A 16,383-nucleotide genomic window follows, 5' to 3' on the forward strand; every position below is an offset into this window, starting at 1 on the left:
TTAAGTTCATTTATATTTAATGTAATTAAATGTACTCTTAATAATTAATACATAATATAATGATGTCTTCTATTTTATAACTTATCATATCTAACATACCCCATATATCTCTTGACGTAGTCTCCCAACTTAGTTCTATGCTCTCCCCATCTTAAGAAACACCAGAATTCACAGAGTTGCTGAAATTCTAAGGTGATTCAAAAGATCTAACTTTTTGCTCTGTTGGTTTTCTCTGTTGTGCGTTAGTTATATATTGAATTACTTCTGCTCTTATCTTTATGTACTCTTCTACTTTTGCAGGTTTGTTTTGCTGTTTTATATATCACCCAGATGGTTTTATCTTTCATTTCTTATTTTCGTTTGGTTTAGTCAAGCAATGCTATATTATTTTTAGTATTAAATAACACTATATTTTCCATCTATTAGTTATTTATACTTTTAAGCTATTCTTTTAGTGGTTAGCCTAAATATTGTAATTTATTACAGTATGCACTAGTTCCCTAGGGCTGCCATAATAAAGTACTACAACCTAGATGGCTTAAAACAACAAAAATGTATTCTGTCATCGTTCTGGAGTCTAGAAGTCTAAAAACGAAGGTGCCAGAAGGGTTGATTCTTTCTGAAGCCTTTGAGGGAGAACTATTCCACGCCTCTCCTCTAGATTCTGGTGATAGCCAGCAATCCTTGGCATTCCTTACTTTGTAGATATATCATTCCAATCTTTACCTTCATCCTCATATGACATTCTTCTCATGGCTCTGGGTCTTCACATGGCTGTTATCTTACAAGGATACTGTACTAGGATCGGATTCTACTGACTCCAGTATGACCTTATCTCTATTTCACTCATAGTTCTCCAATGACCCTATTTCCAAATAAGATCACAGTCTGAGTATCTGCAGTGAGCATTTCAACATATCTTTTTGGAGAAACACAATTTAGCCCAGAACACAGCCTAAAATTAATTATTACTTTTATTATTTCCCTGACAATGCTAAGCCTTTAGAACACTTTAACTCAATCTACCATTTCCTGTCTGTTGTATTATTGTTACCATGGATTTAATTCCACATGTTTTCAATTGTAAACAACATGGCTATTGTTTTATACACATAATCCATTCATTTATCCATGTGCTTAGCTTTTTCACTGCCTTTCACTTTTTTCTTGCATTTTCTTTTCCATCTTGGAGCATTTGTTTTTTCCCTTAGTCTGATGGAACTACAGTTATATATGTTTTACACCTATGTACTATGTCCTATATGTACAGCAGTATGTGAACCGTGAACTTCCAGATGTTCAAGCTGGTTTTAGAAAAGGCAGAGGAATCAGAGGTCAAATTGCCAACATCCACTGGATCATCAAAAAAGCAGGAGTTCCAGAAAAACGTCTATTTCTGCTTTATTGACTATGCCAAAGCCTTTGACTGTGTGGATCACAATAAACTGGAAAATTCTGAAAGAGATGGGAATACCAGACCACCTAACCTGCCTCTTGAGAAATCTTTATGCAGGTCAGGAAGCAACAGTTAGTTAGAACTGGACATGGAACAACAGACTGGTTCCAAATAGGAAAAGGAGTACGTCAAGGCTGTATATTGTCACCCTGCTTATTTAACTTCTATGCAGAGTATATCATGAGAAACGCTGGGATGGAAGAAGCACAAGCTGGAATCAAGATTGCTGGGAGAAATCTCAATAACCTCAGATATGCAGATGACACCACCCTTATGGCAGAAAGTAAAGAGGAAACTAAAGAGCCTCTTGATGAAAGTGAAAGAAGAGAGTGAAAAAGTTGGCTTAAAGCTCAACATTCAGAAAACGAAGATCATGGCATCCAGTTGCATCACTTCATGGCAAATAGATGGGGAAACAGTAGAAACAGTGTCAGACTTTATTTTGGGGGGCTCCAAAATCAGTGCAGATGATGATTTCAGCCATGAAATTAAAAGACGCTTACTCCTGAGCAGGAAAGTTATGACCAACCTAGATAGCATATTCAAAAGCAGAGACATTACTTTGCCAACAAACGTTCGTCTAGTCAAGGGTATAGTTTTTCCAGTGGTCATGTATGGATGTGAGAGTTGGACTGTGAAGAAAGCTAAGCACCGAAAAATTGATGCTTTTGAACTGTGGTGTTAGAGAAGATGCTTGAGAGTCCCTTGGACTGCAAGGAGATCCAACCAGTCCATCCTAAAGATCAGTCCTGGGTGTTCTTTGGAAGGAATGATGCTAAAGCTGAAACTCCGGTACTTTGGGCACCTCATGTGAAGAGTTGACTCATTGGAAAACACTCTGATGCTGGGAGAGATTGGGGGCAGGAGGAGAAAAGGACGACAGAGGATGAGATGGCTGGATGGCATCACGGACTCGATGGACGTGAATCTGAGTGAACTCCAGAGGTTGGTGATGGACAGGGAGGCCTGGCGTGCTGCAATTCACGGGGTCGCAAAGAGTTGGACACGACTAAGTGACTGAACTGGCTATGTCCTATTTATCACTGGTGAAATTATCCTTCTCTCTTTAAAAAAAAAAAATCTTTTTAATTTATTTGGCTGCACCAGAGCAAGACCTTTAGTTGCAGCATGTGGGATCTAGTTCCCTAACCAGGGAACTAGATTGAACCTGGCCCCTGCCTTGGGAGCATGGAGTTTTAGCCCCTGAGCCACCAGAGAAGTCTCCTGTCCTTTTCTTAATCTAGTTCTTCCTTCTTTTTCTCTATTTTTATGACTATATTTATCAATACAATATTAAAATTTTTTACTAGTATCTATAATTCTGAATCACCTGTCTGATCCTGTCTGATTTTTCCCTTATGTTTTTGGTTATTGTGTCCTTTGTATTGGCATGCCTAATACTCTTAGTTGATGGTCAGACATTGTGTTGAGAAGTTGTAAAACTTCTGGATGATGAGGCAATCTCTAGAGAGTTCATGGTTTCCTCAGCTAGGCAGGCTGAGTTAGGACTGATCTCCTTAATCCAATCACATGTTACTGTTTTAATTCACTTCATTCGTGTCTGACTCTTTGTGACCCAAAGGACTGTAGCCTGCCAGGCTCCTCTGACCATGGGATTCTCCAGGCTGAAGTGGGTTGCCATGCCCTTCTCCAGGGGATCTTCCCAACCCAGGGATGGAACCCACGTATATTATGTCTCCTGCACTGGCAGGCGTGTTCTTTACCACTAGTGCCAGCTGATGCTGCAGTTTTAGTAAAGCTCTTCCTTCATCACTCCCACCTGAGGGCACAGGCTGCTTTTGTTGTTCAGTCGCTTATTCCTGTCCTACTCTGTGACCCCACAGACTGAAGCACACTGGGCTTCCCTGTCCTTCACCACCTTCCGGATCTTGCTCAAATTCATGTCCCTTGAGTCGCTGAAGCCGTCCAACCATCTCATCCTCTGTCTCCTCCTTTTCCTCCTGCCCTCAAACTGAGGCCCAGCATCAGTGTCTTTTCCAATGAGTTGGTTCTTAGCATCAGGTGGCCAAAGTATTGGAGCTTCAGCTTCAATATCAGTCCTTCCATTTCTATTCAGCATTGAATTCCAAACCAAATTTCCATTAATTTCATTGACTGGTTTGATCTCCTTGGTGTCCAAGAGACTCTCAAGAGTCTTCTCCAGCACCACAGTTTGAAAGCATCAATTCTTCAGTGCCCAGCCTTCTTTATGGTCCAGCTCTCACGTGTGTACATGACTACTGGAAAAACCATAGCTTTGACCACATGGACCTTTGTCAGCAAAGTGACATCTCTGCTTTTTAATATGTTGTCTAGGTGTGTCATAGATTTTCTACCAAGGAGTGTCTTTTAATTTCATGGCTGCAGTGACTGTCCACATTGATTCTGGAGCCCATCTATTTGCCATGAAGTGATGAGACCGAAAGCCATGATCTTCATTTTTTGAATGTTGAGTTTTAAGCCAGCTTTTTTTTACTCTCCTCTTTGACCTCCATCAAGAGGCTCTTTAGTTCCTCTTCACTTTCTGCCATTAAAGTGGTATCATCTGCATATCTCAGGTTGCTGATATTTCTCCCGGGAATCTTGACTCTAGTTTGTGATTCATCCAGCCCAGCATTTCACATGATGTACTCTGCATATAAGTAAAGTAAACAGGATGACAATATACAGACTTGACGTACTCCTTTTCCTACTTGGAACCAGTCTGTTGTTCCATGTCCGGTTCTAACTGTTGCTTCCTGACCTGCATACAGTTTTCTCAGGAGGCAGGTCAGGTGGTCTGGTATTCCCATCTCTTTAAGAATTTTCCACATTTTGTCATGATCCACAGAGTCAAATGATTTAGCATAGTCAGTGAAGTAGAAGGACATGTTTTTCTGAAATTCCCTAGCTTTTTCTATGATCCAGTGATGCTGGCAATTTGATCTTTGGTTCCTCTGCTTTTTCTAAATCCATCTTGTACATCTGGAAGTTCTTGGTTCACATACTGTTGAAACCTAGCTTGAAGGATTTTGAGCATTACCTTGCTAGCATGTGAAATATATATCAAGAATGTGCCCTCATCTTCTCCTGTGAGAACACTAAAATCACAATGATTGCTGAACAGTCATCAACAGGAGGATATTGGAACCCACCAAAAATAGATACCCCAGGTCCAAGGACAAAAAAGTCACAACGAGATGGTAGGGGAGCCGCAATCAGGTTAAAATCAAACCCCAAACTCACCAGAGACTTTTGGAGAGCACAGACAAAACCAGGACCCAGGGGAAAGGAGCAGTGACCCCCACAAGAGACTGAGCCAGACCTGAGTGTTTGAGAGTCTCCTGCAGAGGCGTGGGTCAGCAGTGGCCTGCTGCTGGGACAGGGGCACTGGCAGCAGCAGTCCTGGGAGGCACAGCATGTGGCAGAAGGCCTCCTGGAGGAAGCTGCCATCAGCCCCACCACAGGGCCTGCAGACCTACCACAGAGCCGCCAGGCAAGCGACTCACAAAGTGGACAACAATCATTCCAAAGGAGTTCTCACACTGTTGGCAAGGTTCTAGGCCCCACATCAGACTTCTCAACCTGGGGATCCAGCAAAGGGACTGGTAATCCCCAGGGAATCTGACTTGGAACGTTGGCAGAATTTGATTACAGAACTTCCACAGGACTGGGAGAAACTTAGCCACCGGTCAGAACTCCCTCTAAAAGCTTGGGTAGTTCCCCAGAGTCCTTCTTCCATGACTTGAACTCTAATCCGTGACTGCTGAGTAGCCTAGGGCAGTCAGAAACTCCACTCTGCTTTTTGGAAACGGTCTGCCCAGCTTCTCAGCCTCCTATACTTCACAGCTTCAGAATTCAACAAAATGCTTTAAAAAAAAAAAAAAAAAAAAAAACCCTGACCAGTTGGATTCAGTTTTCTGCCCCTTCCAGCTCTAACTTGTTTCTTTAGATGCCCAGGATTACCAAATACTCAGATGGTTGGTTTCTCAGCCTTGCAGCAGCTGTTCTTTGCCCAAGACTTTTATTGCACATTCAGCCACATTCCCTGAGACCAGAATTGTGAAATATCCCTTGGAAAAACATATCTGCACAATGTCAGTTCAACTATCCATGGTTTTTCCCTCTCCAGAATCTTGACCTCTCAAGTTCTAAGTTGGCTTACCACCTTTCCCAATACCCATAAAAAGATTTTATTTGTTGTTGCTATTTTATCCAACTTCTCTCTAGTTGTTCTAAAAGAATGCATTTTTTGATGTATGGCAAAAACCACCACAATATTGTAAAGTAATTATCCTTCAATTAAAACTAACTTTAAAAAAATTAAATCTAAGAGAAATGAAGTTAAAAAAGAGCAATCAATTCTATCAATAGAAATTCTATGAAATAAATTACAATAAAATTATGCCATAAAAAGAAAGAATGCATGCTTTCTGCCAAAGTTACTCTATCATGCTAAAAGTAGAAGCTCCAACCAGAGTTTAAGAGCTTCCCCTTCAGTGAAGCTATGGATTATGCTTTAGAAAGTTAGATTGCTCAATAACAGAGTGTTACTCTCTCTCTTTTTTAAATCAGATATATGATGGTCTCTAAATTTAATTAACTGTATAGTAATTAGTGTGTCCTTTGGCAAAATGTGAATTTAAATTAATTAAGAGAAATATTCATTGGACTATTTTCTCAAGAAACAAGTAAGAAAAATAAATATACAAAATAAAAACAAACATAATTAATAAAGGGCATTGAAAGCAAACTTTATTCAAGATTGAAGCAAAAAGAGAATTTGGCAAGGTTTTCATGGAAATGGAAAATAAATAAACTATACAGTTGGTACTCAATCGGTGTTTAAAAAAAAAGCAAAATGTTAATTTTATTCATATTGGTATAAATAAACTAAAATATTTATAAAACAAAAATAGAATACTTTTTAAAGTGTTATACCTTAGTAAACTAATAACAGAGGTTTCTTTTTTTACCTCAGGGATATAGAATTGAATTAATATTGCTTTCATGGCAAGTTATCATTATCCATCTAAGTTAAGCCTAATTAACATTTTTAATGTATTTATTCTCTTTTTCCCTTATTTCTGTCCCCAGTCTCCAATTCTATTTTCTTTCTACATCATAAGCTCTTTCCCTCATGTATTAATATAATGTATGGCCTTATGGTCTACTTTCCATACATGTATTGTCCTTGAAAATATGTGGTACTATTTTGTGTATTTGTTAAATTACAAACACAAAACTATGCTATCAGCTGCACTCTTTCTCAGCTTTTGTACAATCTTGTTTATGAGGTATATCCATGTTGCCCCATGAAAATTCAGTTCATTCCTTCTGGTCACCACATCATATTCAATCGTATGCTTATATATTTTCCTTATCCATTCCCTTATGAAGGACACGTAAGTTGTCTCCAGCTCTTGGCTACCATGAGCAACTGCAGAGAACATTCTGAGCATGTCGATTTGTGCATTAGGTAAAAACTCCTGAAAGGAACTGCTACATCATAGCATATATACATATTTAACTTTATTGAATATTGACAGTCCACTCTCTAGAACAGCAGCATTGTACCACCCCACCATAAACAGTTTCCTAGTATTTCCACCTGCTCCTAATATTATCTGATGATCTAATGAATATACATCAATCTCTCATCTTAACTCACATCATAAATGCCAGCCTTTCTCCCAATCATTAATCAATAAAAGGTATTTTAATTAGAATTCCAGATTTTTTGAGGAAACAAACATTTTCATAGCCCGCCAGCTTCCTCTGTCCATGAGATTCTCCAGGCATGACTGGAGTGGGTTGCCACGCCCTCCTCCAGGGGATCTTCCCAACCCAAGGATTGAACCCACGTCTCCTGAGTCTCTTGCATTGGCAAGTGGGTTCTTTATCACTAGTGCCACCTGAGAAGCCCCAATATATATGTAGAAAAATTAATTCCACATATAGAAAAATCAGTTTTATAAAAGAAAAGAGAAGAAAGTTAACCTACAAGATATGAAAGTATATTACACAGTTACAATAATAAAAACAGCTGCTTCTATTGCAGGAATAGACCATTGAAAGAGAGCTGAAATTAAAAAACAGACCATGGGTATATGGGAATTTTGAAAATAATAATAACAAGAACATATGGAAGACAATATTGTCACAATTCTTCCTTTCATTTTGGCCCTTGTCATAGTTTCACTGGGCTTCCCTTGTAGCTCAGTCGGCAAAGAATCTGCCTGCAGTGCAGGAGACCCAGGTTCGATCCCCTGGAGAAGGAAATGGCAACCCAATCCAGTATCTTTGCCTGGAAAATCTCATGGACAGAGGAGCCCGGTGGGCTGCGTCCGTGGGGTCATCGCAAAGAGTCAGGCGCGACTGAGCAACTAACACTTACTTACTTACTTATAGTTTCACTGGGGCTTTCCAGATGGCTCAGTGGTAAAGACTCTGCCCACCAATGCAGGAGCCACAGGAGACGTGGGTTCCATCCCTGGGTCAGGAAGATCCCTTGGAGGAGGAAATAACAACCCCCGCCAGTATTCTTGCCTGGGAAATCCTGCAGAGGAACCTGGCAGGCTACACTCCATGGGGTCACAGAGTCAGACATAACTGAGTGACTAACACTTTCACTTTCTTTCACTGATTTGGCCATAGGACTTGCTTTGGTCAATGGAATGTGAGTGAATGTGACATGAGCAGAGGCTTTACATGTGTTTCATGGCTTGGCTTCTCTTGTATATCTGCCGCCTGCCATGAAACACGCACACAGATGATACACATATCACAGAAAGAGCTAACACAAATAGTAATAACCAATACTTACTATAGACTTTTTATTTACCAGGTACTGTTCTAAGCGCTTTAGTTGTAACAACACAATTAATTACTTACCCCAGTCACCTCATGAGGTAAGTGCTATTATTATCATCATTTTACAGAAGAGGCAGCTGAAACATAGAACTTGCATAAGATTATAGAATGAAATCGGAATTCTAGGTAATACCACAATACAGTGGGGGAAATGGATTATTTAATACATGCTATTGGGAAAATAGTTTATCCTATTAGTTTTGATAATAATTTCACATCAATTTTTAAAAAGGTAAATTTGATATTGATCAAAGGCCTAAGTGTGAAATGCTAACAGAATGAAGGAGTATATCTCTATGATCTTTGAGAGTAGAAAAACTTGTTTAAAAAGGCCCCAAAAGCACAAATCTTAAAGTAAAAATGAAAGGATCTGACTACATTAAAATAAAGGATTTTTAAAAATAAGAAAACCATAGAAAAGTTAAACACCCAGGGATCCCATTTGCAGAAGATATTTGTAATGTCAACAACAACAAGGTTTTACCAACTAGGCCAGCGGTCAGCAAGCTTTTCCTATAAAAACCCAGATACTCAGATTGTTGCAACTACTCAATTCTGTTATGGTAAGAGAATCCCATGGACAGAGGAGCCTGGCAGGCTACAGTCCATAGGGTCGCAATGAGTCAGACACGACTGAAGCAAGTTAGCATGCACGCACGCACAAAAGCAACCACAGACAAGCCATAAATGAGTGGGCATGACTGTGCCCCAGTAAAAACTGAACAAGTCCCATATGATATTAGCAGTGCAAGAGGATTCTGGTTTCTGGTTTCTCCATATCATTCCCACATTGAACTTTCTACTTCTGTCATTCTGATCAATATAAAGTGGTAAGTCTGTTGTTTAAATTTTTCTAGTAACCACATTTTAAAAGTAAAATAGAAACTGGGTAAATTAATTTAATGATAAATGTTCTTTAACCTAATATATCAAAATATTTTCATTTTAACATGTAATATTAATGAAATACATTTATGCAGATGTATTTTAGGTTTATGGCACATATCAATTCAAACTAGCTAAGGGCAACCTTAGAAGAAACTCAATGTAAAGTCAGAATTTCTAATTTCTATTACCCTGGATCCCTGAATGACCATGTGGGGGGAAAAAAAACCTTCCCTCCATACAGCCTGTGTATATTAGTCACTCAGTTGTGTCTGACTCTTTGCGATCCCATGAACTATAGCCCACCAAGGCTTCTCCGTCCATGGAATTCTCCAGGCAAGAATACTGGAGTGGATTGCCATTCCTTTCTCCACCATACAGCCTAATCACATAGAATTTATGTATGTAAGAAATAAGTTTCTATTAAGCCACTGCAATTTTGGTTGTTTTGTATCCCTGATGAATATAGAAATTAGAACATGGAAGTTGGGTGTTGTAAAAGAAAATCTAAATTGTATGGCATTGGCTTAAACGTGGAGAAGTAGTGAGGAAAATACTATGATTTGGGGGGAGTGGATATCCCATTCATGCAATGGTGGGATCCCTGGTGGCTCAGATGGTAAAGAATCTGCCTGCAATGCAGGAGACCTGGGTTTGAACCCTAGGTCAGGAAGAATCCCTGGAGAAAGGAATGGCTACCCACTCCAGTATTCTGGCTTGGATAATTCCATGGACAGGGGAGCCTGGTGGGTTACAGTCCATGGGGTTGCAAAGAGAAGGACACAACTGAGCAACTAACATACACACGCATAAGCAATAGCAAAATATTTGGCAAACTACTGTCTGAGATACCTTGAAAGACAAACCAGGTATCTATGAGGTCCATAGCTTAGGGGAAGACATTGGGAAAACAAAAAGTTAACTGAATGTTACAGTTCTTACTGATTATATTTAGCAAATTATTAGAAAACAAATGATCTCAGGTAAAAAATAGCTAATTTCAAGCAGAAATAAAAATGAATAAAAAGAACCCAGAATATGGGGCCTAGGAGGGTTACAAAAGCTAGACAGAAGGAAATAGGATTGAGGAAACTCTTATGGAACCAAGGTAAGACTTGGCCAGGTAGCAGAGAATCAATTAAGATGGTGGTTCTCCTTCTCAAGTCTTATGGCCTTAATGTAGCTATAATTATATTAAGAGAAAGAGGCACGGCATCAAGAAAGCAGAAACTAAATTAAGATTGAGAATTACGTCCGTGAAAGAATTAGCTGTGCTTATAGGCCCAAGCAATTGACTAGAAGCAAATTGGCCAGAAACCTATAATGTTTTGGAAGGAATTATTTGTCTAGAACCAAAAACAGAGTTAAAAATAGAATCTACTAAAAATGCTTTGAAGGAGAGCTTCCCAGATGGCTCAGTGGCTAAGAATCTGCCTACCAAGCAGGAGACATGGGTTCAATTCCTGGGTCAGGAAGATCCCCTGGAGAAGGAAATGGCAACCCACTCCAGTACTCTTGCCTGGAGAATCCCATATCCCCTGGAGAAGGAAATGGCAACCCACTCCAGTATTCTTGCCTGGGATCACAAAAGAGCCAGACACTTAGCAACTAAAAACCAACAGCAAAAAGCATTGACTCTTCTAGTCTTCAACCTTACAGTTTTCAAGTTTACATAGCTGCAAGCAGGCTGAGAAAACTACGTAATCCCCCAAAAATGTTTACTCCTCAACTGGCTCTTCAACTACAGCCGTGAAGGAGGTCTGTGTCTGTGTGTCCTCATCTTTTCTTGTAAGGACTTCAGTGATTGTATTTAAAGTGAAAGGTGAAAGTGAAGTCACTCAGTCATGTCCAACTCTTTGCGATCCCATGACCATGGGATTCTCCAGGCAAGAATGCTGGAGTGGGTTGCCATTTCCTTCTCCAGAGGATCTTCTGGACACAGGGATCGAACCCAGGTCTCCTGCACTGCAGGCAGACTCTACTGTCTGAGCCACCTATCCTAATCCAATATGACCTCAACTTAATCACATTAGCAAAGACCCTATTTCCAAATTAGGTCACATTCTGAGGTTGAATATATCAGTATAGTCTGTCATCTGGTTCCCCTGAACTTACATCCATCCCGTGTACAAAATACATTCACCCATCCCACAGTCCCCAAAGTCTTAACTCACTGCAACATTAAATCTAAATCCAAAATATTGTCAACTCATAATGATTCCAAATCTTGTCATCTAAATCAGATATGGGTGACACTCTGGGTATGGTCCATCATGGGACAAAATCCTTTTCTGTCCACAGACCTATGAAACTAGAAAACAAACTGTCTGCTTTCAAAATACAATGATGGAACAGTCATGGGGTAGAAATTCCCATTCCTAAACTAGGGGAAAAAAATACATTAGGAGTACAGAGATTACCTCTCTAAAACAGTTCACCCCCAGAAAGACAAATTATATTAGGTTTCAAGGCTTAAGAATAATCCTCTGTTGGCTTGACGTTCTGTACTCTCAACCCTCTTAGGTGGCAGCCCCACCCTCGCTGGCCTCTGCATTCACAGCTCTGCTCTCAGAGGCATTCTTCCTTCCTTCATCCTGTCTCTGTCCCCTTCTGTCCAGGCTGGCAGTGTTTCTGTTGGTGCAAAATTCTCCAAAACCTTGTCAGTCTTCCATGAGTGTCAAGAGAATCCATCAAACACAAGGGTTCCTGGATAACCTTGTCTCTATTGCTGGTTGCTGCTGAGATGGTTGATAAGGTCCATAAGTCACAGACACCTGACTGCTGTAGCAAAGTGTTGTCCACTCACACCCTTGGCCCTATTCCAGAGTATGCTATCTGGGTAGACTAAGAATTTTCCAATTCATCATTTGCAGGTTCTGTTTTCCTTAACCTTTTATGTCTCAAATTTACATCTTCTCTTATTTTGTGTGTGTGCATGCTAAGTCATTTCGGTTGTGTCTGACTCTTTGTGACCCTATGGACTGTAGCCCACCAGGCTCCTCTATCCATGGGATTCTCCAGGCAAGAATAATGAAGTGGGTTGCCATGCCCTCCTCCAGGCGATCTTCCTGACCCAGGGATCGAACTCGTGTCTCCTGCATTACAGGCAGATTCTTTACCTGCTGAGCCACCCAGGAAGCCCCTCTTTTATTTTCTGTAAGTGAAAAGGTGAAACATGTCTCCACTTTCTACCTGTTGCTTGGAAATCTACTCATGTTCACCTCTTTTTTAAAAATTTTTTTATTTTTCTTTTTTAAAATTTTCTTTATGTATTTATTCTTTTTTGGCTGTGCTGGGTCTTTGTTGCTGCATGGGTTTTTCCTCTAGTTGCAAGTGGGGGCTACCAACTACTTGCAGTGTGCAGACTTCTCATTGCTGTGACTTCTCTTGCTGCAGAGCACAGGCTCTAGGCATGCAAGCTCCCGTAATTGCAGCTCCTGTGCTCTCGAGTGTAAGCTCAGTCATTGCGGTGCACCAGCTTAGTCACCCCATGGCAGTGGGATCCTCTCAGACCAGGGACGGAACCCACGTCTCCTGCGCTGACAGGCAGACTTTTCACCACTAAGCCACCAGAGTAGCCCCAAGTTCATCTCTTATAAATTATTTTCACTCAATAGCAGAACATAATTCAGCCAAGTTTGTTGTTGCTTTATTATAAGGATTACCTTTCCTATAGTGTTCTATAACACATTCCTCATTTATGTCCGGGACCTCACCAGAACGATTCTATCATTCATGTTTCTAATAACATTCTGTTAGTGATATCTGTATGCCCTAAGAGAAGAGAAGCTTTCTCTATAGGGTTCTCTTCCTTTTGGACATTCATCAGAATTATGTTTTACTTCTTTTTCTACCAACCATCTCTTCAAGGCTATCTAGGCTTTTTTCTAAGATGCACTTAAAAATTCTTCCAGCCTCAAAAAGGCTGGAAGTGAAATCATATAGTCTTTCTCTTTTTGTGACTGGCTTATTTCACTTAGCATCAGGTCCTCAAAGTTCATCCCTGTCATAGCATATGACAGGTTTCCTTTTTATAAAACTGAATGGTATTCTCTTGTATGTAAATACCACATTTTGTTTATCCATGCATCTGTTCATGAACATTTGGGTTGCTTCCTCCTCTTGGCTATTGTGAATATTGCTGCTATGAACATAGGTGTGCAAATATCTGTTCAAGACCCTGCTGTCAAGTCTTCTGTGCATAGGCCCAGAAGTAGAATTCCAGAATCACACTAATTCAATTTAAAACTTTTTGAGGAAATGTCATACTGTTTTCCTTAGCAGTTATACCATTTTACAGTCATACCAGCAGTGCACAAGGGTTCTAATTCTTCACGTCCTCACCAACACTTCTTATTTTGGTTTTTGCTTTTGGGGTTTGATAGTAATCATCGTTATCTGCTGCATTGCGAAATCATGATGGTGTGATCACTCACCTAGAGCCAGACATCCTGGAATGCGAAGTCAAGTGGGCCTTAGGAAGCATCACTACAAACAAAGCTAGTGGAGGTGATGGAATTCCAGTTGAGCTATTTCAAATCCTAAAAGACAATGCTGTGAAATGCTACATTCAATATGCCAGCAAATTTGGAAAACTCAGCAGTGGCTACAGGACTGGAAAAGGTCAGTTTTCATTCCAATCCCTAAGAAAGGCAATGCCAAAGAATGCTCAAACTACCACACAATTGTACTCCTCTCATATGCTAGTAAAGTAATGCTCAAAATTCTCCAAGCCAGGCTTCAGCAATACATGAACCTTGAACTTCCAGATGTTCAAGCTAGTTTTAGAAAAGGCAGAGAAACCAGAGATCCAATTGCCAACATCAGCTGGACCATAGAAAAAGCAAGAGTTCCAGAAAAACTGACAATTCCAAAGCCTTTGACTGTGTGGGTCACAATAAACTGTGGAAAATTCTGAAAGAGATGGGAATACCAGACCACCTGACCTGCCTCTTGAGAAACCTGTATGCAGGTCAGGAAGCAACAGTTAGAACTGGACATGGAACAACAGACTGGTTCCAAATAGGAAGAGGAGTACATCAAGGCTGTATACTGTCACCCTGCTTATTTAACTTCTATGCACAGTACATCATGAGAAACGCTGGGCTGGAAGAAACACAAGCTGGAATCAAGATTGCCGGGAGAAATATCAATAACCTCAGATATGCAGATGACACCACCCTTATGGCAGAAAGTGAAGAGGAGCTAAAAAGCCTCTTGATGAAAGTGAAAGAGGAGAGTGAAAAAGTTGGCTTAAAGCTCAACATTCAGAAAACGAAGATCATGGCATCTGGTCCCATCACTTCATGGAAAATAGATGGGGAAACAGTGGAAACAGTGGCTGACTTTATGTTTTGGGGCTCCAAAATCACTGCAGATGGTGACTGCAGCCATGAAATTAAAAGATGCTTAATCCTTGGAAGGAAAGTTATGACCAACCTAGACAGCATATTAAAGACCAGACACATTACATTGCTAGCAAAGGTCTGTCTAATCAAGGCTATGGTTTTTCCAGTGGGCATGCATGGATGTGAGAATTGGACCGTAAAGAAAGCTGAGTGCCGAAGAATTGATGCTTTTGAACTGTGGTGTTTGAGAAAACTCTTGAGAGTCCCTTGGACTGCAAGGAGATCCAACCAATCCATCCTAAGGGAGATCAGTCCTGAGTGTTTATTGGAAGGACTGATGTTGAAGCTGAAACTCCAATACTTTGGCCATCTGATGCGAAGATGTGACTCATTTGGAAAGACCCTCATGCTGGGAAAGATTGAAGGCAGGAGGTGAAGGGGACGACAAGCGAGCGAGATGGCTGGATGGCATCACCGACTCAATGGACATGAGTTTGAGTAAACTCCTGGAGTTGGTGATGGATAGGGAGGCCTGGCGTGCTGTATTCCATGGGGTCAAAAAGAGTCAGACATGACTGAGCGACTAAACTGAATTGAATCATCCTTATCAGGGTGTGGTAATATCTTGCTGCGGTTTTGATTTCCATTTCCTTAACAGAAATTTAGAAATTCTGTATTTTTTAAAAATGGCGACTAATATTTCTTTGCGATACCACTTACACTCACTATATGGAAAAATTAATCAGACAATGAAAGTCGCTCAGTCGTGTCCAACTCTTTGTGACCCCATGAACTTTACAGTCCATAGAATTCTCCAGGCCAGAATAATGGAGTGGGTAGCCTTTCCCTTCTCCACAGGATCTTCCCAACCCAGGGATCAAACCCAGGTCTCCCGCATTGCAGTTGGGTTCTTTACCAGCTGAGCCATAAAGGAAGCCCAAGAATACTGAAGTAGGTAGTCTATCCCTTCTCCAGTGGATCCTCCTGATCCAGGAATTGAACTGGGATCTCCTGCATTGCAGGTGGATTCTTTACCAACTGAGCTTAGGGAAGCCCAGTCCTACAATACCAAGGGTTAATGAGGACAGAGATTTTAAAAAGTCCTACACTTTCCTGGTAGCCACGTACATTATAAACAATCTCTTTGGAAAACAATTTGGCTTTATTCTGTGAAGTGAGCATTTGCTGCCTATGACTGAGTGACTGCTCTCATGGGTAGTCCATTTCTACTCCTGCAGTGTTTTTCAAACCTTTTGTCACCACTCATTTGTGTGTTCTGTGATCACTTAACTGGGAGTCATAACTAGCATTTTTGTAAACATTGAAGAGGTAAATATCATTTCATTATTTTGTGAAACTTTTGTTTTATATATGTGAGCATGTTTACTGGTTGAATACAGCAATCACCTTTCTTATGCTATGAACAGTGGTCAGAAAGTTCAAACACTTCTTATTTTGCACGTATGCACCAGGAGAATGTATACAAATGTTTGCAGCAGTACTTTAGAACAAAACTTGGAAACAAATCAAATAACCAGTAGACTTGTAAGTCTGTGGTATACTCACAAGACAACTCTATACAACAATAATGACTGCTTGAGACTTACAAGCATCACAAGTGAAAAAAGACCTCACAGACTGATACTTTCAGAAAGCTCAAGAACAAATAAAGGTGAACAATATGCTGCTGAGGAATACACATATAGTAAGGGATTACTAACTACAAATTAATAATTAGAGAATAAGAAAATTAGGGAATACACTTGGTAAGTAGATGATGGCACCCCACTCCAGTACTCTTGCCTGGAAAATCCCATGGATGGAGGAGCCTGGTAGGCTGCA

Source organism: Capricornis sumatraensis, chromosome 23 (genome assembly GCF_032405125.1).
Source record: "Capricornis sumatraensis isolate serow.1 chromosome 23, serow.2, whole genome shotgun sequence".
Classification (NCBI taxonomy): domain Eukaryota; kingdom Metazoa; phylum Chordata; class Mammalia; order Artiodactyla; family Bovidae; genus Capricornis; species Capricornis sumatraensis.